The sequence below is a fragment of the Macrobrachium rosenbergii genome, chromosome 25, assembly GCF_040412425.1.
Source record: "Macrobrachium rosenbergii isolate ZJJX-2024 chromosome 25, ASM4041242v1, whole genome shotgun sequence".
NCBI classification, from domain to species: Eukaryota; Metazoa; Arthropoda; class Malacostraca; order Decapoda; family Palaemonidae; genus Macrobrachium; species Macrobrachium rosenbergii.
Genome location: NC_089765.1, coordinates 23,623,038 through 23,646,152, shown reverse-complemented (window position 1 = coordinate 23,646,152; position 23,115 = coordinate 23,623,038). Strand labels below are relative to the sequence as shown.

General features: G+C 42.5%; 1 long non-coding RNA gene across 1 annotated transcript; it reads right to left on the bottom strand.

Moving 5' to 3' along the window:
* Window positions 1-864: 864 nt before the first annotated feature.
* Window positions 865-19,436, bottom strand: LOC136852453 (uncharacterized). Its single transcript, XR_010857146.1, has 6 exons — window positions 19,353-19,436; window positions 7,933-8,029; window positions 4,676-7,019; window positions 3,528-3,631; window positions 1,897-1,986; window positions 865-891 (listed from the first exon to the last, which is right to left on the bottom strand). It is a non-coding gene; the product is annotated as an uncharacterized lncRNA (long non-coding RNA).
* Between the last annotated feature and the right edge of the window lie 3,679 nt (window positions 19,437-23,115).

The window sequence follows — 23,115 nt, the reverse complement described above, 5'->3', positions numbered from 1 at the left end:
CTGTAGTTGCCTCTTGAATTTCAAGGTGTGATTCATGTACAAATCTGGTAATTGTTCTAACTGTAGTCGCCTCTTGAATTCCAAGGTGTGATTCATGTACAAATCTAGCAATAGTTCAAACTGTAATCGCATCTTGAATTCCAAGGTGTGATTCATGTACAGATACAAATCTGGTAATTGTTCAAACTTTAGTCGTCTCTTGAATATCCAAGGTGTGATTCATGTACAAATCTAGTAATAGTTCAAACTGTAGTCAACACTTGAATTCCAGGGTGTGATTCATGTACAAATCTAGTAAGTGTTCAAACTGTAGTTGCCTCTTGAATTTCAAGGTGTGATTCATGTACAAATTTGGTAATTGTTCAAACTGTAGTTGCCTCTTGAATTTCAAGGTGTGATTTATGTAAAAATCTGGTAATTGTTCAAACTGTAGTCGCTTCTTGAATTCCAAGGTGTGATTCATGTACAAATCTGGTAATTGTTCAAACTGTAGTCGCCTCTTGAATTCCAAGGTTTGATTCATGTACAAATCTGGTAATTATTCAAACTGTACTTGCCTCTTGAATTCCAGGGTGTGATTCATGTACAGATATGTTAATTTTTCAAACTGTAGTCGCCTCTTGAATTCCAAGGTGTGATTCATGTACAAATCTGTTAATTGTTGAAACTGTATTTGCCTCATGAATCCTAAAATATGATTCATGTGCAGATACAGATCTGGTAATTGTTCAAACTGTAGTCGCCTCTTGAATTCAAGGGTGTGATTCATGTACAAATCTGTTAATTATTCAAACTGTATTCGCCTCTTGAATTCCAAAGTGTGATTCATGTACAAATCTGGTAATTGTTCAAACTGTAGTCGCCTCTTGGGTCTGTAGTGTAGACACTTTCCTGAGGAAATGAGGAAGAAGGTAATGACATCCCGTTGAGATCTTTTAGCTTACAAGATAAAACATACATGTTATAACCAGGCCCCAAGCATAATACACAAAGACTTCTTTTACTGAAATGGGCACAAACGGACAAGGTCTTCATAGCCCATACAAAGGTCTGTAGTAATTTATCAAGGACATCTCAAAGAAATAAAATTTTATTGGTCACAGCTACAATACATATTAATTTAAAACTTTATTGCAATGCAAATTTCACTAAAAAAAGAGAAAGACTTCTTAGTGTAATGTTCAGTTAGCCAAATACAGTTAAACGTTCCCTATATTGAATCTGTTATTATTATTATTATTATTATTATTATTATTATTATTATTATTATTATTATTATTATTATTATTATTATTATTATTACTTGGGCCTGGCTATAACATTTATAAAACCATTTCAAAACTTTCACGTAATCTGGTAAGATTCCCCAACACCAGCACTGTCTCATCCTTCTCTCATTTTCCCAAATAACCTAAGAACTCATTTGTTGGCTCAGTTATCTCCAAAAGAGAGCCTTTACTGCTTTCAGGGTCTGGATTTCTCACGGTATTATGAAAACCACAACCTTCGGTACAATGCACTAAAACTTACCCATAATTACAGCGAAAAATGACAGAGAAAATTAAACTAGTACTATGGAGCTTCAAAATGCCAAGACTTTATATATGAAACTTACGAATACTAAAGCGATCTGCCGTCTGGCTCCTTTTAGTATTGTAAATTGAGTTACTTTATCAAGTCTCAGTATCACTTATCAAGCCTTAGTATCACTTTTTAACTCGCCATCTCTTCGTTCTGTCCTAGTCCAGATCGAAAAATTTATATTGAATCATTTTGAATTTCTATAAAAGAAACCTCTAAATCTGTAGTTTTGACTCCATCTTAATCACCATTTCTGTCCCACACAAGTCATACATTTCCGCAGAGAAGCAAACTTCTTGTTCATCAAACACCTACCTTGGTTAAAAGTGCTATGCAACTTCTTTGGAGCCTTTTCGTTGAAATTCGTCGATCATTCCCTTCAAGAACTTGCAAGCAGTGGATAACCTGAAAGAATTACAAAGAAGTTACTTAAATCATAGAAAATTGCGGTCTTTTGGAAAAGTTAAAGTATATCTTGCTTTAACCAGACCACTGAGCTGATTAACAGCTCTCCTAGGGTTGGCCCAAAGGATTAGATTTATTTTACGTGGCTAAGAACCAACTGGACATACAGCTTATTGTGGAATCCGAACCACATTATGACGAGAAATGAATTCCTATCACCAGAAATAAATTCCTCTAATTCTACATTGGCCGGTCGGAGGGTCGAACGCTGGGCCAACATCGTGCTATCCGAGAGCTCTACCCACCCCTCCAATAAAGAACCTGGTCTTTTGGAAAAAATGTCCTGAAAATTAATCAGTAACATTGTATTCCTAATATTTCAATAGAAAACCTGAATAAAAATGCCCTGGACATTAAAGGCATTGCAGTTATAATGTAGTCCTGACTCTAAATTCAATAATAAATGCCCTAAACATCAAAGGCAGTCAAGAATATAGGTCTGACTTGACTCTGTACCAAGAGTTCAAAAATATTCCTATAATACTGTAGTTCCGAATTTTTGATTCAGTAAAAATGCACTAGACGTAAGATAGTTCAGATACTGTGCAAAAATAATGTGGTCCTGTCTCTTAATTCTGTATAAAAGCACTGAACATGAAAGGCAGCTCAGTAATAATATAGACCTGTCTTTTAATTCCCCCCAAAAATTCGGAAAACGGGAGGGTGAAATCACAAAAAGCTAAACGCAAGGAACAAAATTCTAGGGTAAAGCTCCAGCAAATCCCTGGTAATTGTGTTTACTGAGTTCTGCAACGCAGCTGAAACAGCGATGCTGTGGAAACTATGGGAAGGAAAACCAAATTTAATGTTTCGAAGGATATTTTAGTTTTTTTTTACTACAACCACAATTTACTCATACTAATGATACACCATAAAACTTGCTCAACCTACATTAAATTACACCAGTGAAATGTAGCCTAGTATCAAGATCTCAGTGCACCACATTAGGAATATTCGTCTATTTACATAAAGGTAACGACCTCTAATTTCATCGTATCTGAATAATATCCTACATATCGTCAAGATGTCTTACAACTGAATACTCTTAGTTTCGTGAGCCACATTCTCATCTACGAGGATCGATTAAACTTGCCAGGATTTTACAGTTAGAAACTTCTCACTTGTGCAGTAATGACTTCACATTTACGCTTAGTTTATTTGACACCACTTTCTACATTTTACGTTACACACGTCGTTAGTTTCGTTTTCTTGATACTGTATTTGTTTTGACGAAATTTTTACCAAAATGTCTTACCAGTGTATTTAACTACAGACTACAGTACCAAATCAGGTTCAAGATACTTCTCAAAACAATGGAACTGACTTTCAGAGAGTTTGATCTATTGTGCAAAAAAAAAAAAAGTGAGTAATTTTTGATTGGTGTCCGTGGTTAAGAAAGGTTTTGCATCCAGTACCAAATTTCATTTTATACAGTCAGTAAAAGGCGGTCGGTAGAAGACGTTTAATTTTATTAGTCTTACCTTCACAGGGAGTGGATCCAGGTGACAAATCGGACTTGGTCCACTCTAGTATACAACATTATATTTCAGTTCCTCATGGTGAACCGTTCTCCCGAGTCCTCGGCCTAAAAAGAAAACTTGTCAGAGACTGATCACGTGTCAGAAATAAAGAAATCTTCGTACTCTAGAATAGATATCTACGGCTGATGAATAATGCCTTCCCAGTGCACAAGCTTAGAGAATTTTATAAAGTTCATTGACATTACTAATCCTCAAAGGCATATTGCTCAACTAGAAGGCTTCTTGAAGTTGTACAAAATACCTGCTAGGTGACTTAAGTACCTAAAGCCATCCTTCTCTTGGAGGCTATGAATTATCACGTTCTCAGTTTTTTCCTTTAAATTCATTAGTCATACTTGCAAAAGCTAGCTGCAATCTCTACGTTACATGCAGTTCTACTGGATTTTTACTAATGAGTTCTCTAAAATCACGGTAGTTTTTACAAGTATCTAAACCCGACAGTTCTAAATAAACTAATTTCCTACTGGAGCAATTTAATCTGAGTATTTTTTGCATCTTGACTCAAGGTCAAAGTTCCCCCATTTCATAGGTTGTCTAAAAAAAAAAAAAAAAATGCATCTTCATCAGTTCATTATTTCAGAAAACTTACACGATCTGAAATGAGACTGCTATGCCCAGGAACTCACGACCCTTAGGAAGGCGAATTCTGATTTTCTACTGACGAAAATACCGAGAGTACCTATGACTAGGGAATACCCAAACACCTCAAAAATAAAACAACTCTTCACTTCAGCAACTGATGTAATGTTAATTCGTACTCTTTGAACAGTACACACCTAAAATAAAATTCCTAATGCCCCAGTCTCTTATATGTGTACATTTTCTTAATTATCTTCAAAGTCTACTTTTCTTTCAGCTCTTTCAGAAATTCTATGAACATGAATATTTGTGCTGTAGGCTACAGTAAATACCACGTTTAGATTTTTTATTATTTTCATGCTACCATTCACTGTTTGCTTTAGTTTCCTAATTCTCTGCTTTTGTGTCCTCATTCGCAGAATAAATAGGAATTTAAAGCGTTACACTCTATCTAAACACGTCTTACAAGTACACCAGGATTACATACACCTAAATACTTCAGTACTCACCCATGATAATCCAGGTTTTGATGGCATAACCCAGCAGTTAGGCTTCTCCCCCTTCCTGTTTGTTGATGGAAATCACTCCTGTTAGCCCTCATTTGGTTAATCAGGCAGGTCCTTTTGCTAATTTACGTGCATTGCTGTCTTGAAATACCATGTATCCAGTCTCATTAAACTCCTTGGTGTCTCCATGTTTTCACACTTACTGAATATCCTGGTGACTCGTGCTTAAAACATTAATTTTTATTATATCTTTATGGCAACCTGGTTCCAATAATTCTCACTCCTTCGTGATCCTATGTGTAAACATATTTAAAAGCAGTTTAAAAAAGGTGGACAAATATTTTTCTAAATTTCCTGCTTTGTGCCCTCTTTTTGATTCTGGAGATTGATATTCCTACACCACCTATTCATTTAGATGTATTAAATGGGTGCAGAGAGGGAGGATGTTCTCTCGAAGGTCGACGTTACCAGGTTGACGAACGCCTGCAACTTCGGCAGGTAAGTGCAAACCTAAATTATATGGATTAACCATACAACATATGTTCTAGACACATGATTAAACTCATAGGTGTCCGGTAACACCTCGTTAATCTTTCATTTTTTATGTTATCTAAACAGGTTTCCATTGCTAGTATCATATAAATACAAGTGCTCGGAATCTATATCTGTACTCCTAATAGTCTAATCTCACTGAATTAAAGTTGTTCCCATGTTCTTGTTTTCTACAACTATATTTTTTTCCTGTGGAAAATGCTTAATGATGCAAAATGTAATTTCGGATGCAATTATAGTCTCAACTTGTGGCCTTTCTAACATTCTTCTTGTTTTTTTAGACAGTTGCATTATGTAGTATCCGGAAAGGCCTCGGCACTTGCAGCTTGGAACACCTTCAGCCATGGACACAGCAGCTTAGTACACCTTTAGTCAGGGATCATGAGTGCGTCAATGGTTGGATCATCTGTGGTTTAAGCCTATTAGTTATTTCCATAGTTATGAGCTTACCTTCAGAATAATGGCTTGCCAGCTCCACTAAATGCCGGATGCCACCCTGGGTCTTATTGTTGCACTGCACAGGAATGCATTCACTCTTATATTATAGAGTTAACTTGCACACTGGTTCATTCCACAGGTGGTGGGATCTACACTAGTAGCTATTGTCATAATTCAGTGGAGAGAGCTTATGAGTCCCTAAGATAATGCTCCAGGTAGCAGCATGCTATCTCTTAGTTATTTGTGCTCTGCAGCCTGGGTTATACTAGTTGGGCAAAAGTCTGTCTGCTGCTAGTGGTCTGGGATCCCAAAGCACCTCGCTGTTGGAGTTTGGGGTCTATAAGCTTTTGGGAAGAGTGACCATCCTACAGGACTGTCTTGCGACAATGAGGCTTAGGGTCTCTGTTGGGTACATACCAACCACTAGCTTGCTTTCACCTCCCAGTGATAGTGAAAAGTTGCCCCTCAGAAGGGGAGGAGCCACACCCATAATGCCAATAACCAGCTACTTTCGTGGGGTTTCCTCTATTCGATGGTGGGGCGTTTGGTAGGGGGAGGTGTACTCCAAAAATGGCAGTAGAGGTCTCTGGCACTAATATTGTTGGCTTCCTAGGAATGAGACCAGATTGTGTAGATTGTGGCTTGCCCAATTTGTAGGGTGTTCCCCCAGCACAGATAAGCCATGTACCCATTCATGTGGAGTGGTGAACCAAAGGGCCGACACTACAACCTTGATAAGTACACGATTCAAAATGGATGGTCAGCTCTAAGGTAACCAGATAACTCATCGTCCAATGAGTGACATGCATGAAGGCAGGGGTATGGGGCACAAAAGAAAGAAAACCCTCTTAAGCCTGACCCTAGTCTGATACTGAAGAGTGACAACAGAGGTATAGCCTAAATGGGAGGCAACAAGACTTCCCATGTGGCTGACAGGGAAATATCACTAATCTGGATCGTTTCTCTACTTACTCAGCGAAGTGGGACAGGAAGCAGGCCAGCCAAGCCTTGGGGGAGGCTGAGCATATCAGGTGGGGAGTTTGCACTTGGCACTTGCAGCTTTACACACTTGATTTCTGTGTTCCTCATTTATATGTGATTTCAGTGATGACTTTCCATCACCTTTCTTGAAATGATAACTTGCAACTGACCTCTGTTTTCTTTATAATGGAGTTATTCAATATTATTCACCGTCTTAGTCTATGTTTGTGTTCCTTTTTGAGCAGCAGTAATTTTGACTTTCGTCTTCTTCACATAATTTTTCTAAGCTTGTGGTATTCCTGTTTTGTTAAATTTCCATGTGTTGTAAATCGTCTTCTGCCTGCTGTGTACGCCATCAGAACCCAGTTGCAATAACCTGCAAAGGAAAAATACTCTGTAAAAAGCAATACTTATTGAATACGGAATGGTAAAGCTTAAACCTTCCCCTAATGATTTGATAAGATATAGTTCTTCCATGTACCTCCGGACTTTAGGAGGCGTTGTGTGTAATATCGGTTACAGACTGAAAAGGGGAAAAAGTCCCATTACAAACTATATTGTAAAATTGATATACTTAATAGCAGACAACTAATAAATGGTTATACATGCTGGAAAAGGCTGCCTGGAATGTCATTTGCAAGGGCTCTACACATTCTCCAAAATCTGGCAAACCTTACTCCTCTCACAACACAGAATTTTGAGCAAAGGGCTTTTTGAATGCAGTGTTGTCAAACATGTTAGATGATGTCACACTTATCAAAAGACATAATAAATTTTTCATAAAACACTTATTGTAGTTTTATGCGAAAACTGATGTCCAGTTTCAATAGTTACAAACAAAAAAGCTTAGAACTGTATATGAGAGTAACATATACCTACTAGGTTCCCCAGAAAACTGTTTATTTCATTGTTTCCTTTTTTTATAAATTAGTCAATGGACCCATATATCAAAAGAGCAATACTAATTTGGATTAATCAGATATTAGACTGTGTGAATGTCATTCAGGATATCTTTTGAGAGAACCAACGTCTGGCTGAAATACTGAAAAGTGAAAGGACAAACTCTTTCCACCTCATCCATGAAAACTTGGAGGATTCATGCGCTTCGTTTTGCACTGTCTCATGTAATCCTTAAGCTTTATTATCCTGCATTTAGATCAAAACTAGACGAGGGAACAAAATATGAACTATATTTGTTTGTATCATCGCTGTTTTCTGACACATTGTACTAAAGCCATATGATTCTTTAGCAGTGTTAGGTGGGAAAAAAGTGACCTACACACCCTTACCATTCAGGAGAATTTGGCGACATTAGGATATTATCACTTGAAACCGCCTTGTCGTGGACTGGGCGTGATCAGTCACACAAAACGCCCACAGAGAGACCTAAGAAACAAGAGATTCGTTATTAGTCAAAAGAAAATTGTATTCAGCCCTAACCTTAACAAAGTAACCAGATGTAGTGCAGTATTTGGGGCTAAAAATCTCTATAAATAATGCAGCAAGAATATGCAGTGAATCAATAGACCTAGACCAAAGTGCCTTTCATTTCTGTTATATTCACGAATACCAATAGGCCCAATTCTGTATTCAGTCTAGATGTGGTACAATCTTCTTTACAACTCAGATCTGCTTTATATCTGAGAAGCAAAGAGTGAATCATTTATGCTTGCTTCCTCGGGTGGGAAGGTCAGGTCTGCTGGGTGCGCAGAACAGTACACGTGCAAGGCAGAGACAGGACAGTACACATGCAATGCAAAGACAGGACAGTACGCGTGCAAGGCAAAGACGGGACAGTTTGCATGCAAGGCAAAGACAGGCCAGTACACGTGCAAGGCAAAGACAGGACAGTACGCGTGCAAGGCAAAGACAGGACAGTATGCGTGCAAGGCAAAGACAGGACAGTACGCGTGCAAGGCAAAGACAGGACAGTATGCGTGCAAGGCAAAGACAGGAGAGTACGCGTTCAAGGCAAAGACAGGACAGTATGCGTTCAAGGCAAAGACAGGACAGTACAGCACGGGCGTGCAAGGCAAAGACAGGACAGTATGCGTGCAAGGCAAAGACAGGACAGTGCAAGGCAAAGACACGCATGCAAGGCAAAGACAGGACAGTATGCGTGCAAGGCAAAGACAGGACATTACGGCGTGCAAGGCAAAGACAGGACAGTACGTGTGCAAGGCAAAGACAGGACAGTACGAGTGCAAGGCAAAGACAGGACAGTATGCGTGCAAGGCAAAGACAGGACAGTATGCGTGCAAGGTAAAGACAGGACAGTACGTGCAAAGCAAAGACAGGAAAGACAGCACGTGTGCAAGGCAAAGACAGGACAGCGTGCAAGGCAAAGACAGGACAGTACAGGGCGTGCAAGGCAAAGACAGGACAGTACGGTGCAAGGCAAAGACAGGACAGTACGTGCAAGGCAAAGTGCAAGGCAAGGCAAAGACAGGACAGCACGTGCAAGGCAAAGACAGGACAGTACGCGTGCAAGGCAAAGACAGGACAGTATGCGTGCAAGGCAAAGACAGGACAGTAGGCGTGCAAGGCAAAAGACAGGAAAGACAGGACAGTATGCGTGCAAGGCAAAGACATGACAGTATGCGTGCAAGGCAAAGACAGGACAGTACGAGTGCAAGGCAAAGACAGGACAGTATGCGTGCAAGGCAAAGACAGGACAGTATGCGTGCAAGGCAAAGACAGGACAGTATGCGTGCAAAGCAAAGACAGGACAGTACGTGTGCAAGGCAAAGACAGGACAGTACACGTGCAAGGCAAAGACAGGACAGTGCAAGGCAAGACAGGACAGTATGCGTGCAAGGCAAAGACAGGAAAGACAGGCAGTGCAAGGCAAAGACAGGACAGTATGCGTGCAAAGCAAAGACAGGACAGTATGTGTGCAAGGCAAAGACAGGACAGTATGCGTGCAAGGCAAAGGCAGGACAGTACGCATGCAAAGCAAAGACAGGACAGCACGTGTGCAAGGCAAAGACAGGACAGTACGCGTCCAAGGCAAAGACAGGACAGTACGTGTGCAAGGCAAAGACAGGACAGTACGCGTGCAAGGCAAAGACAGGACAGTGCTGGCGTGCAAGGCAAAGACAGGACAGTAAGGCAAAGACAGGGACAGGCACGCGTGCAAGGCAAAGACAGGACAGTACGTGTGCAAGGCAAAGAAGACAGGACAAGGCAAAGACGTGTGCAAGGCAAAGACAGGACAGTACGCGTGCAAGGCAAAGACAGGACAGTATGCGTGCAAGGCAAAGACAGGACAGTATGTGTGCAAGGCAAAGACAGGACAGTATGCGTGCAAGGCAAAGACAGGACAGTACGTGTGCAAGGCAAAGACAGGACAGGACAGTATGCGTGCAAGGCAAAGACAGGACAGTATAAGGGCAAAGACAGGACAGTGCAAGGCAAAGACAGGACAGTACGTGTGCAAGGCAAAGACAGGACAGGACAGTATGCGTGCAAGGCAAAGACAGGACAGTATGCGTGCAAGGCAAAGACAGGACAGTATGCGTGCAAGGCAAAGACAGGACAGTATGCGTGCAAGGCAAAGACAGGACAGTACGTGTGCAAGGCAAAGACAGGACAGTACACGTGCAAGGCAAAGACAGGACAGTATGTGTGCAAGGCAAAGACAGGACAGTACACGTGCAAGGCAAAGACAGGACAGTACACGTGCAAGGCAAAGACAGGACAGTACACGTGCAAGGCAAAGACAGGACAGTACACGTGCAAGGCAAAGACAGGACAGTATGTGTGCAAAGCAAAGACCGGACAGTATGCATGCAATGCAAAGACAGGACAGTATGCGTGCAAAGCAAAGACAGGACAGTACATGTGCAAGGCAAAGACAGGACAGTATGCATGCAAGGCAAAGACAGGACAGTATGCATGCAAGGCAAAGACAGGACAGTATGCGTGCAAGGCAAAGACAGGACAGTATGCGTGCAAGGCAAAGACAGAACAGTATGCATGCAAGGCAAAGACAGGACAGTATGCGTGCAAGGCAAAAGACAGGACAGTATGCATGCAAGGCAAAGACAGGACAGTATGCGTGCAAGGCAAAGACAGGACAGTATGCGTGCAAGGCAAAGACAGGACAGTATGCGTGCAAGGCAAAGACAGGACAGTATGCGTGCAATGCAAAGACAGGACAGTATGCGTGCAAGGCAAAGACAGGACAGTATGCGTGCAAGGCAAAGACAGGACAGTATGCGTGCAAGGCAAAGACAGAACAGTATGCGTGCAAGGCAAAGACAGAACAGTATGCGTGCAAGGCAAAGACAGAACAGTATGCGTGCAAGGCAAAGACAGGACAGTATGCGTGCAAGGCAAAGACAGGACAGTATGCATGCAAGGCAAAGACAGGACAGTATGCGTGCAATGCAAAGACAGGACAGTATGCGTGCAAAGCAAAGACAGGACAGTACATGTGCAAGGCAAAGACAGGACAGTACGCGTGCAAGGCAAAGACAGGACAGTATGCGTGCAAGGCAAAGACAGGACAGTATGCGTGCAAGGCAAAGACAGGACAGTATGCGTGCAAGGCAAAGACAGGACAGTATGCATGCAAGGCAAAGACAGAACAGTATGCGTGCAAGGCAAAGACAGGACAGTATGCATGCAAGGCAAAGACAGGACAGTATGCGTGCAAGGCAAAGACAGGACAGTATGCGTGCAAGGCAAAGACAGGACAGTATGCATGCAAGGCAAAGACAGGACAGTATGCGTGCAAGGCAAAGACAGAACAGTATGCGTGCAAGACAAAGACAGGACAGTATGCGTGCAAGGCAAAGACAGGACAGTATGCATGCAAGGCAAAGACAGGACAGTATGCGTGCAAGGCAAAGACAGGACAGTATGCGTGCAAGGCAAAGACAGAACAGTATGCGTGCAAGACAAAGACAGGACAGTATGCGTGCAAGGCAAAGACAGAACAGTATGCGTGCAAGGCAAAGACAGGACAGTATGCGTGCAAGGCAAAGACAGGACAGTATGCGTGCAAGGCAAAGACAGGACAGTATGCGTGCAAGGCAAAGACAGAACAGTATGCGTGCAAGGCAAAGACAGGACAGTATGCGTTCAAGTCAAAGACAGGACAGTATGCATGCAAGGCAAAGACAGGACAGTATGCGTGCAAGGCAAAGACAGAACAGTATGCGTGCAAGACAAAGACAGGACAGTACGCGTGCAAGACAAAGACAGGACAGTAGGCAAAGACGTGCAATGCAAAGACAGGACAGTACGCAATGCAAGGCAAAGACAGGACAGTATGCGTGCAATGCAAAGACAGGACAGTACGTGTGCAAGGCAAAGACAGGACAGTACACGTGCAAAGGCAAAGACAGGACGCAAACGCAGGCAGTGCAAGGCAAAGACAGGACAGTACGCGTGCAAGGCAAAGACAGGACAGTACGCATGCAATGCAAAGACAGGACAGTACGCATGCAATGCAAAGACAGGACAGTACGCATGCAAGGCAAAGACAGGACAGTACGCATGCAATGCAAAGACAGGACAGTACGCATGCAATGCAAAGACAGGACAGTATGCGTGCAAGGCAAAGACAGGACAGTACGTGTGCAATGCAAAGACAGGACAGTACGCGTGCAAGGCAAAGACAGGACAGTACGCGTGCAATGCAAAGACAGGACAGTACGCGTGCAAGGCAAAGACAGGACAGTATGCGTGCAATGCAAAGACAGGACAGTACGTGCGCAAGGCAAAGGCAGGACAGTACACGTGCAATGCAAAGACAGGACAGTATGCGTGCAAGGCAAAGACAGGACAGTATGCGTGCAATGCAAAGACAGGACAGTACGCGTGCAAGGCAAAGACAGGCCAGACAGGACGCGCAAAGACAGGCAATGCAAAAGACAGGACAGTACACGCGTACATGTGCAAAGGCAAAGACAGGACAGCGGCGTGCAATGCAAAGACAGGACAGTACGGCGTGCAAGGCAAAGACAGGACAGTATGTGTGCAATGCAAAGACAGGACAGTACGCGTGCAATGCAAAGACAGGACAGTACGTGTGCAATGCAAAGACAGGACAGTAAGCGTGCAATGCAAAGACAGGACAGTACGCGTGCAATGCAAAGACAGGACAGTACGTGTGCAAGGCAAAGACAGGACAGTACGCGTGCAATGCAAAGACAGGACAGTATGCGTGCAAGGCAAAGACAGGACAGTACGCGTGCAATGCAAAGACAGGACAGTACGCGTGCAAGGCAAAGACAGGACAGTACGCGTGCAATGCAAAGACAGGACAGTATGCGTGCAAGGCAAAGACAGGACAGTATGCGTGCAATGCAAAGACAGGACAGTACGCGTGCAAGGCAAAGACAGGGCAGTACGCGTGCAAGGCAAAGACAGGACAGTACGCATGCAAGGCAAAGACAGGACAGTACGCGTGCAAGGCAAAGACAGGACAGTACGTGTGCAAGGCAAAGACAGGACAGTACGCGTGCAATGCAAAGACAGGACAGTACGCGTGCAAGGCAAAGACAGGACAGTATGCGTGCAAGGCAAAGACAGGACAGTATGCGTGCAAGGCAAAGACAGGACAGTACGCGTGCAAGGCAAAGACAGGGCAGTACGCGTGCAAGGCAAAGTCAGGACAGTACGCGTGCAAGGCAAAAAGGACAGGACAGTACGTAAGGCAAAGACAGGACAGGCGTGCAAGGCAAAGACAGGACAGTATGCGTGCAATGCAAAGACAGGACAGTACGCGTGCAAGGCAAAGACAGGCAAAGACAGGACAGTACGTGTGTGCAAGGCAAAGACAGGACAGTACGTGTGCAAGGCAAAGACAGGACAGTACGCGTGCAATGCAAAGACAGGGCAGTATGCGTGCAAGGCAAAGACAGGGACAGCAATGCAAAGACAGGGTGCAAGGCAAAGACAGGACAGCACGCGTGCAAGGCAAAGACGTGTGCAATGCAAAGACAGGACAGTGCGTGCAAGGCAAAGACAGGACAGTACGTGTGCAAGGCAAAGACAGGACAGTATGTGTGCAATGCAAAGACAGGACAGTACAATGCAAAGACAGGACAGCGTGCAAGGCAAAGACAGGACATTACGCGTGCAATGCAAAGACAGGACAGTACACGTGCAAGGCAAAGACAGGACAGTATGCAAGGCAAAGACAGGACAGTACGCGTGCAATGCAAAGACAGGACAGTGCGTGGAAGGCAAAGACAGGACAGTACGCGTGCAAGGCAAATGACAGGACAGTATGCGTGCAATGCAAAGACAGGACAGTACGCGGCGTGCAAGGCAAAGACAGGACAGTATGCGTGCAAGGCAAAGACAGGACAGTATGCGTGCAATGCAAAGACAGGACAGGACGCGGCGTGCAAGGCAAAGACAGGACAGTACACGCGTGCAAGGCAATGACAAGACAGTATGCGTGCAATGCAAAGACAGGACAGTATGCGTGCAAGGCAAAGACAGGACAGTATGCGTGCAAGGCAAAGACAGGACAGTATGCGTGCAATGCAAAGACAGGACAGTACGTGTGCAATGCAAAGACAGGACAGTATGTGTGCAATGCAAAGACAGGACAGTATGCGTGCAATGCAAAGACAGGACAGTATGCGTGCAATGCAAAGACAGGACAGTATGCGTGCAATGCAAAGACAGGACAGTATGCGTGCAATGCAAAGACAGGACAGTATGCGTGCAATGCAAAGACAGGACAGTACGCGTGCAAGGCAAAGACAGGAGCAATGCAAAGACAGGACAGTATGCGTGCAATGCAAAGACAGACAGTACGTGCAAGGCAAAGACAAAGACGGCGTGCAAGGCAAAGACAGGACAGTACGCGTGCAATGCAAAGACTGGACAATACGCTTGCAAGGCAAAGACAGGACAGTATGCGTGCAATGCAAAGACAGGACAATATGCGGCAAGGCAAAGACAGGGTGCAATGCAAAGACAGGATAGTATGCGTGCAAGGCAAAGACAGGACAGTACAAGGCAAAGACACGACAAAGACAGGGAAAGTACAGGACAGTGCAAGGCAAAGACAGGACAATATGCGTGCAATGCAAAGACAGGACAGTACGCGTGCAAGGCAAAGACAGGACAATATGCGTGCAATGCAAAGACAGGACAGTATGCGTGCAATGCAAAGACAGGACAGTACGCGTGCAAGGCAAAGACAGGACAGTACGCGTGCAATGCAAAGACAGGACAGTACGCGTGCAAGGCAAATACAGGACAAAGACAGGCGTGCAATGCAAAGACAGGACAGTGCGTGCAATGCAAAGACAGGACAGTGCGGCGTGCAAGGCAAAGACAGGACAATGCGCATGCAAGGCAAAGACAGGATAGTATGCGCGTGCAAGGCAAAGACAGGACAATACGCGCGTGCAATGCAAAGACAGGACAGTACGCGTGCAAGGCAAAGACAGGACAGTATGCGTGCAAGGCAAAGACAGGCAAAGACAAAGACAGGACAATATGCGTGCAATGCAAAGACAGGACAGTACGCGTGCAAGGCAAAGACAGGACAGTATGCTTGCAATGCAAAGACAGGACAGTACGGCGTGCAAGGCAAAGACAGGACAATGCGGCGTGCAAGGCAAAGACAGGACAGTACGCGTGCAAGGCAAAGACAGGACAATATGCGTGCAAAGCAAAGACAGGACAGTACGCGTGCAAGGCAAAGACAGGATAGCGGCGTGCAAAGCAAAGACAGGACGATGCGGCGTGCAAGGCAAGGCAAAGACAGGACAATACGGCGTGCAAAGCAAAGACAGGACAGTGCGGCGTGCAAGGCAAAGACAGGACAGTACGTGCAAAGCAAAGACAGGACATTACGCGTGCAAGGCAAAGACAGGAGTGCGTGCAAAGCAAAGACAGGACAATATGCGTGCAAGGCAAAGACAGGACAGTGCGGCGTGCAAAGCAAAGACAGGACAGTATGCGTGCAAGGCAAAGACAGGACAGTATGCGTGCAAGGCAAAGACAGGACAGTACGCGTGCAATGCAAAGACAGGACAGTACGTGTCCAAGGCAAAGACAGGACAGTATGCTTGCAATGCAAAGACAGGACAATACGGCGTGCAATGCAAAGACAGGACAGATACGGCGTGACAGGACAATATGCGTGCAAGGCAAAGACAGGACAATATGCGTGCAAGGCAAAGACAGGACAGTATGCTTGCAAAGCAAAGACAGGACAGTATGCGTGCAAGGCAAAGACAGGACAGCGGCGTGCAAGGCAAGAGCGTGCAATGCAAAGACAGGACAGCACGCGTGCAAGGCAAAAGACAGGACAATAGGACAGTACACGTGCAAGGCAAAGACAGGACAATATGCGTGCAAGGCAAAGACAGGATAATATGCGTGCAAGGCAAAGACAGGACAATATGCGTGCAATGCAAAGACAGGACAGTACGTGTGCAAGGCAAAGACAGGACAGTACGTGTGCAAGGCAAAGACAGGACAGTATGCGTGCAAGGCAAAGACAGGACAGTGCGGCGTGCAATGCAAAGACAGGACAGTAGTCAGGCGTCCAAGGCAAAGACAGGACAGTATGCTTGTAATGCATAGACAGGACGACGGGCAGCGTGCAATGCAAAGACAGGACAGTACGTGTGCAAGGCAAAGACAGGACGAGTACGCGTGCAAGGCAAAGACAGGACGCAATGCAAAGATAGGACAGCAAAGCAAAGACAGGACAGTACATGCAAGGCAAAGACAGGCAGTGCAAGGCAAAGACAGGACAGTATGCGTGCAATGCAAAGACAGGACAGTGCGGCGTGCAAGGCAAAGACAGGACAATACACGTGCAAGGCAAAGACAGGACAATACATGCGTGCAAGGCAAAGACAGGACAATATGCGTGTAAGGCAAAGACAGGACAGTACGTGTGCAAGGCAAAGACAGGACAGTACGTGTGCAATGCAAAGACAGGACAGTACGCGTGCAAGGCAAAGTCAGGACAGTACGTGTGCAAGGCAAAGACAGGACAGTACACGTGCAATGCAAAGACAGGACAACACATGTGCAAGGCAAAGATAGCACAAAATGAACCAACGAAGTTGTATTAGTTTCGGAAGAAGTGTCATTATAAAAATCACTGAATTTTGCTAACAGCTGATCATTACGGGGTGTAGGTTGCAGCATGCAATAATAGTATTAAAGATGAATTAACATGATTTATATCCTTGAGCCAATATGTATACTGAGGGAGAGTAGAAGGCATTGCGGTGGTGTCTTAACACCAAGATGCTGGGAATCTCTTAGTAACTATGGTCTCGGCCACCTCTGGTTTATCAGGCAACTAATGTCAGAAAGGACACCTTCACGAAAAACAACAATGAGTCACCTCCAGAAATCACTTGGATTCTATTTAGTGCAGTGTACATGAAAGTACTTTACCTACCTCGCTTTCATAGACAGGTTTTTGAAACAAAAGCAGAGGCAGAGGATGAACGTATACAAAATATATTCTGTGCTTCAAGCCTACTATTCAGTATGAAATCTATACAGATTTGTTGGCAACATAAGTTCAGTTATGTTTCAGCCCGCGTTTCACTCATTTTAAAGACCAAAAAGCATTGGACGTTAGGGCAATCATTTAAAAATGGAAAACACTTTTACGGCTAAGATATACTAGAAATCACTCCAGGTTTCAAGACTAAAGCGTGACTAAACTCTGCTTATATGAACATGATCTCCTCTTAACACGTGAAATGTATTAATATGAATCTATTAACCATCTACTAACCTCATACAGTGTATTCACCTCGATTCAGCTTTGGTATATTTACAAAAACTGGGCAGATATGTCTGAACACTCTTAAAAATGCTTGAGTTTCACTCAAAATGTTATATCATGTATTTTCCACCCATTCTCCACCTTGCGATCCAACATTTATATGCTTTGCTTGGACTAAAATAATAACTGTGTTCATAACTCGATTGACTCCAGTAATAAAATCCTGTGAAGGACTTGGGGCTATGGCTGAATTAACGGTATCTGCTAAGAAAAATTATATATAAAAGCTTATATGGCACCAAAAGATTTCATTCATTAACACTCAACACTCGTCTCCATCAAAGTAGGTGACGAACTCATCTTCCAGACTGGGCCAGAACCAAGGGCTTCCGGTTACCTGTCACGTCACCACACAACTACAGCGGTGAACTTTGTCGGCAGGTGGATTAACGTGAGTTAAAGTCAAGTTTATTTGATCATTTATGGACGAATGAAATAAAACTAAAATACAAGCAAGACCATATATTCTCACAAAAGAATGTCTCAACTTTTTGACAACCCGTTAAGTATCCTTTGAATTTTTCTAAGGATTTAACTACGAGAGAGAGAGAGAGAGAGAGAGAGAGAGAGAGAGAGAGAGAGAGAGAGAGAGAGAGAGAGAGAGAGAGAGAGAGAGTAACAAACGAACCTTAATTAAATCCTAAACCTAAACCCCTTTATAACCGAAGGAATCCCGGATTTTTTCCTCGGAATTCCCAGCTAATGAAATAACAGGTGGGCGTGGCGGAGGCTTCGAGCTGTCAAACTCGCAAACGGCAGATGAAAGACCAATTAGAAAGCTTTCTCTTCGTTTCTGATAAAAGGTAAGGAGTTGTACGAATGCAATAAAGCCTGTCCTGAAAGTCCGCTCGGGAGCGCGTGCGTATGTAAAATTTCCCACACCTATCACCCAGCACCCTTGGATCCTACCCACTGAGATTAGTGGAAAATTCGACACTGCATACAAGTGTCCTTTCGTGCTTTTGATGATCATGTTTGATGAACGTCATAATATTGATATAAAAACTTCGAATTCATGAATTAAAAACTGTCCCGAACCTGAATGAATGGCCATACCTTTAAATGACTAAGGAAATGAAAGTTGGGCCTCACTGAAACTCATCGTGCACACCCAGTAAGCAGGCAATTCACCTGTGATCACGTTTGTACCCTGATTCAATAAGTATGTTGCAAATTCGTGATGATTATTCAGCAGGTATCCAAGTAATTATTGCATTAATTATAGAACAACAGATGAACTGAGTTACGGATTCGTGATGTTGATTAGGTAAATGCTTGGTCGTTGATTACCGATATCACCCAAATAGGGAAACAGTCTAAAAACTCTGATTTTTCATTAATTTTTTTTTTACATCGATGGTGACAATTCGGGGCAGTAGTATCTCAGGTTTACCTACCCGATTTCCTTCTCTTAAATTTTATGCCATTTTGAGATAATTATTCTTAATTGCGCCTAAGATAATTTTCGATTGGAGGATTAGCAGCAGAAAAACTCAAGATACTTGTCTCTTTGCTTGTTGCTACATTACCTGAGAGAGAAAAGGTCTGTCAGATATCGTGTGTATTGGTTTAAAGAGCTCTGATGTCCACATCAGGCCTCATACCACCTTCAACGCCTTAGTACCCCTATGATAAAAGCTTTGCCATGGATCCCGAGCGACAACTACATTCAAGAACCTCAGAATTATCACACAAATTTGTAAAGTCAGCTTTTGAAAATGTATGCAACGGTTTTCCAAATTCAAAGGACTTTATGGTCTACAGAAATCTTTGGAAAAGTTCCAGAATTCTGAATTCCGTGACCACAGTACTTCTATGGATGGCTATTTCTCAGATAGCCCATGGTTATTCAGACCTCCAAAGTCTACGAAATCAATGTAAAAGACAGCAACTTGATGTCCTTGTTCTTACCAGAATATTTTTCTACATGTCCTAAGCTCTTGCTTATAAAGGGATCCTGCCACCTCCGTGTTTACAACTTCACTGAGCCCTCCGTCCGATGTCAAAACAGGAATTGTTTTGGCCAGTCAGAGCCTTCCACCATATCCAACGTCTCTATTGTCCCCTTTCATTGGTTGAAAGCTTTGGCTTTTGGCAAAGTGTCTTTGTAAACGACCTCCCATTGGCTGGTGGAATGAGAACCAATTTTCAGAAGATATTTCTACGGGTACCAATCTCCTTCGATATCTAGCGTGTATGTGAATAGTGTATGAACTTGTAAATATACAAATGAAAATATAAGCTTCCTAGAAGGGCATATATATATATATATATATATATATATATATATATATATATATATATATATATATATATATATATATATATATATATATATATATATATATATACATATATATATATATGTATATATATATATATACACACATACATACATACATACATACACACATACATACACTTCTACCTGAAAAAATACGCACTGAGAAAGAGAGAGAGAGAGAGAGAGAGAGAGAGAGAGAGAGAGAGAGAGAGAGAGAGAGAGAGTCGTGGAATGGTAAATTATAAACCATTTACAGTGTTCAGACATTGCACAAAGCAAGCAAGAATTTAAGATATAGCCAGGACACTACAAGAACCAAATCGAAACTACATAATTACCAAGACGAAGAAAATAAATACAAAACGCGCTCGCGCAGAGAGAGAGAGAGAGAGAGAGAGAGAGAGAGAGAGAGAGAGAGAGAGAGAGAGATTGGGTGAGCTTTAATAACTTACGGGCTTCTCACAAGAGGGAGACTTTTTGTGCTGGCACAAGGCCACCTTAACCTCAAAAAAACAGTATCACAGGACACAGACCAATGTACAACGTCAATAGCTACAGATTCAAGAACTATTACTCTCGTGAGTGGAATGAAATACAGTTTAGTCCAAATGCCAAGCGCTGGGACCTATGAGGTCATTCGGCGCTGAAAGGGAAACTGAGAGTAAAAAGGTCTGAAAGGGGCAACAGGAGGAAAACATTTTGCAGTTGCACTATGAGAGAATTGTCAGGAGAGAGTAGAAAGTAAGATGGAAGAAAGAGAATATGAACGGAGGTACAGTCAAAGGAAGGAAAGGAGTTGCAGCTAGGGGCCAAAGGGATGCTGCAAAGAAACTTAGGTAATGCCTACAGTGCACAGAATGAGGTGCACTGACGGCACTATCCTCTTACGGGAGCAAGTCGTTCCGAAAGCAACGCTTCTTCGCCTTCTGGTCACGAATTACACAAATCACAATTCACAAAAAACATCCTCAGAACTCGAGTGACCGAGGTCATGAAATAGGTCAACTTTGGACACTCCTCCTTTAGGTAACCCATCGAATCTGGTTACAAATGCCCTACCCTTAAATTCTGACTGGTTAAGCCAACGCGATTTCCAAGATTCAAGGCCAGTTGTTTTCTTGGTTCGAAGTCCGATTAAATATTCCTTGTTCGTGAATAACATCATATTCATTTTAACCCAAAACTTTCAAAAGTGATTTATGATGACGGACGTATAAACAAAAATCAAAATTCTTATAAAGAAATTTTGTGTCTATAGCTGACTGGTTCTTTTAAAAAGAAGTCAATTCTCAATGTAAGATTAAATTATTTCTTTGTAAACGTAGAACCAAAAAAAGCTTAATTCCACAATGACTTAAATTGTGACTTTTATTTTAACAAGTTAATATTCTCCGTACGATAACATTTTGAAAAAAGTAGTCATGACAACCAGAGGAAAGAAACCATTCAAGATGGCTGGGCTTTCGATACCCATGACCCACCCCCAAAATCTTTTATGGCCCAGGGCACGATGCGGCCATCAGGAATGCTTGTGGGCGGAGCTAATCCCGGGCATCAGAAGGAGGCAATAGTGCCGTAAGGGCAACTATAAAATAAAACACGTTTTGTTTCATCCTCCATTTCGTGACGATGCATTTATATCTCATTAAAGTAATTTCGTCTGTTTTTTCTTATATTTATTTTAAACAATTTATCTAAAATGTATTGCCAATCCACAAGTTAGTTTGTTGGTATAGTGTTCGTAGCAGCACTTCGATGTATTTAGTGATACAGAAATTTACACTCAGGAGCTTAATTTCGTGTCGTGGAATAAATGTAAAACTATACCAGGTCTAAATAAATAAAGGAATAAAAGTAGTGAATAGTAGAACTGCGAAGTGAGAGATAGTAAATAAAGTAGCCAGTAGCGGCGACAAAAATAGCAGCATCTACTTCAGTGGCTGTTGTGAGTTGACAAGCTAAAATTTGTCTGTGAATACATTCAAAAATCTTGATGTCTGTTTAGAATTTTATTTCATTAATAGACTTCAACTTCCTCCTCAGTGTGGACAAAATTCTAGTAAATCTGAAATGCCTTGAATTAGAATTGATGAATACGAACCATTCTTGATTGAAAAAAACGGGGTTTCGTTGAAAATACGAGTATTCCATTTTGAATGAAATTAAAAATGGTGGCCCTGTTGATGTTCAGAGGTGCCATTTTATAGAAGAAGCAAATTATTATTTGTTAAAGGACCTTTTTTGCCGATTTCTAGAGGCGATATTGGTGAGGATATGAGTCTGCAAAACTTCCCACTTGTTTTAACTTTAAAATCCATTCGATCTCTGGGGTTTTATCAACTTGTTTCTGAATCCTAGACGCGTTTTCAAACTCCGGAACAGTTCATCCAAACCCTTGAGGTCTGCAAGAGAGAGAGAGAGAGAGAGAGAGAGAGAGTGGAAGGGTAAATTTTAACCATTTAAAGTTTTTATACGTTGCACAAAGTAGGCAAGAATTTAATATACATCCAGGAAACTACAAGAACCAAATCAAAACTACATAATTACCAAGACGAAGAAAATGAATACAAAACGAGAGAGAGAGAGAGAGAGAGAGAGAGAGAGAGAGAGAGAGAGAGAGAGAGAGAGAGAGAGAGAGAGAGGTCTTTCAAACTTTCGCAATGGGTAACGGAGTCAGTGTTTGCAAATTACAATATGAAAACCATTTGACTGTAGAATAATTCGCTTGTCTTATTTGCATTCAAATGTACAAAGCAACAATATGGTTTTCATTTCTCTTACCTAATATAATTATATTCAGTCCTCTAATTCTCCTTTTTCAGCCTGAAAAAGTAATTAAATTACATCTCCTTATCCTTATAACCGCAATGACCTCAATGAAGCTTTTCTGTCCAGCACCAAAAAAAAAAAAAAAAAAAAAACGGTAAAAAATGCGCCGAAATGTTGGCGCAATCAAGTTTTCTGTACAGTGTATAATTCTGTATGAGCCGCGACCCATGAAACTTTAACCACTGCCCGGTGGTGTCCTGTCTTATAGCGTTGCCAGACGCACGATCACGACTAACTTTAACCTTAAATAAAATAAAAACTACTGAGGTTAAAGGGCTGCAATTTGGTATGTTTGATGATTGGAGGGTGGATGATCAACATATCAATTTGCAGTCATCCAGCCTCTGTAGTTTTTAAGATGTGAGGGCGGACAGAAAAAGTGCGGACGGACAGACAAAGCCGGCACAATGGTTTTCTTTTGCAGAAAACTAAAAGGGACGCTTGACATTCGCAATGGAGCTGAAAAAAATTTTGATTTAATAAAGCGACACATCTTTTAGCGTCGATAATGAATAATAAATAGGAAATACATTGTAGTTAATTCGATGGAGTCCAAATATG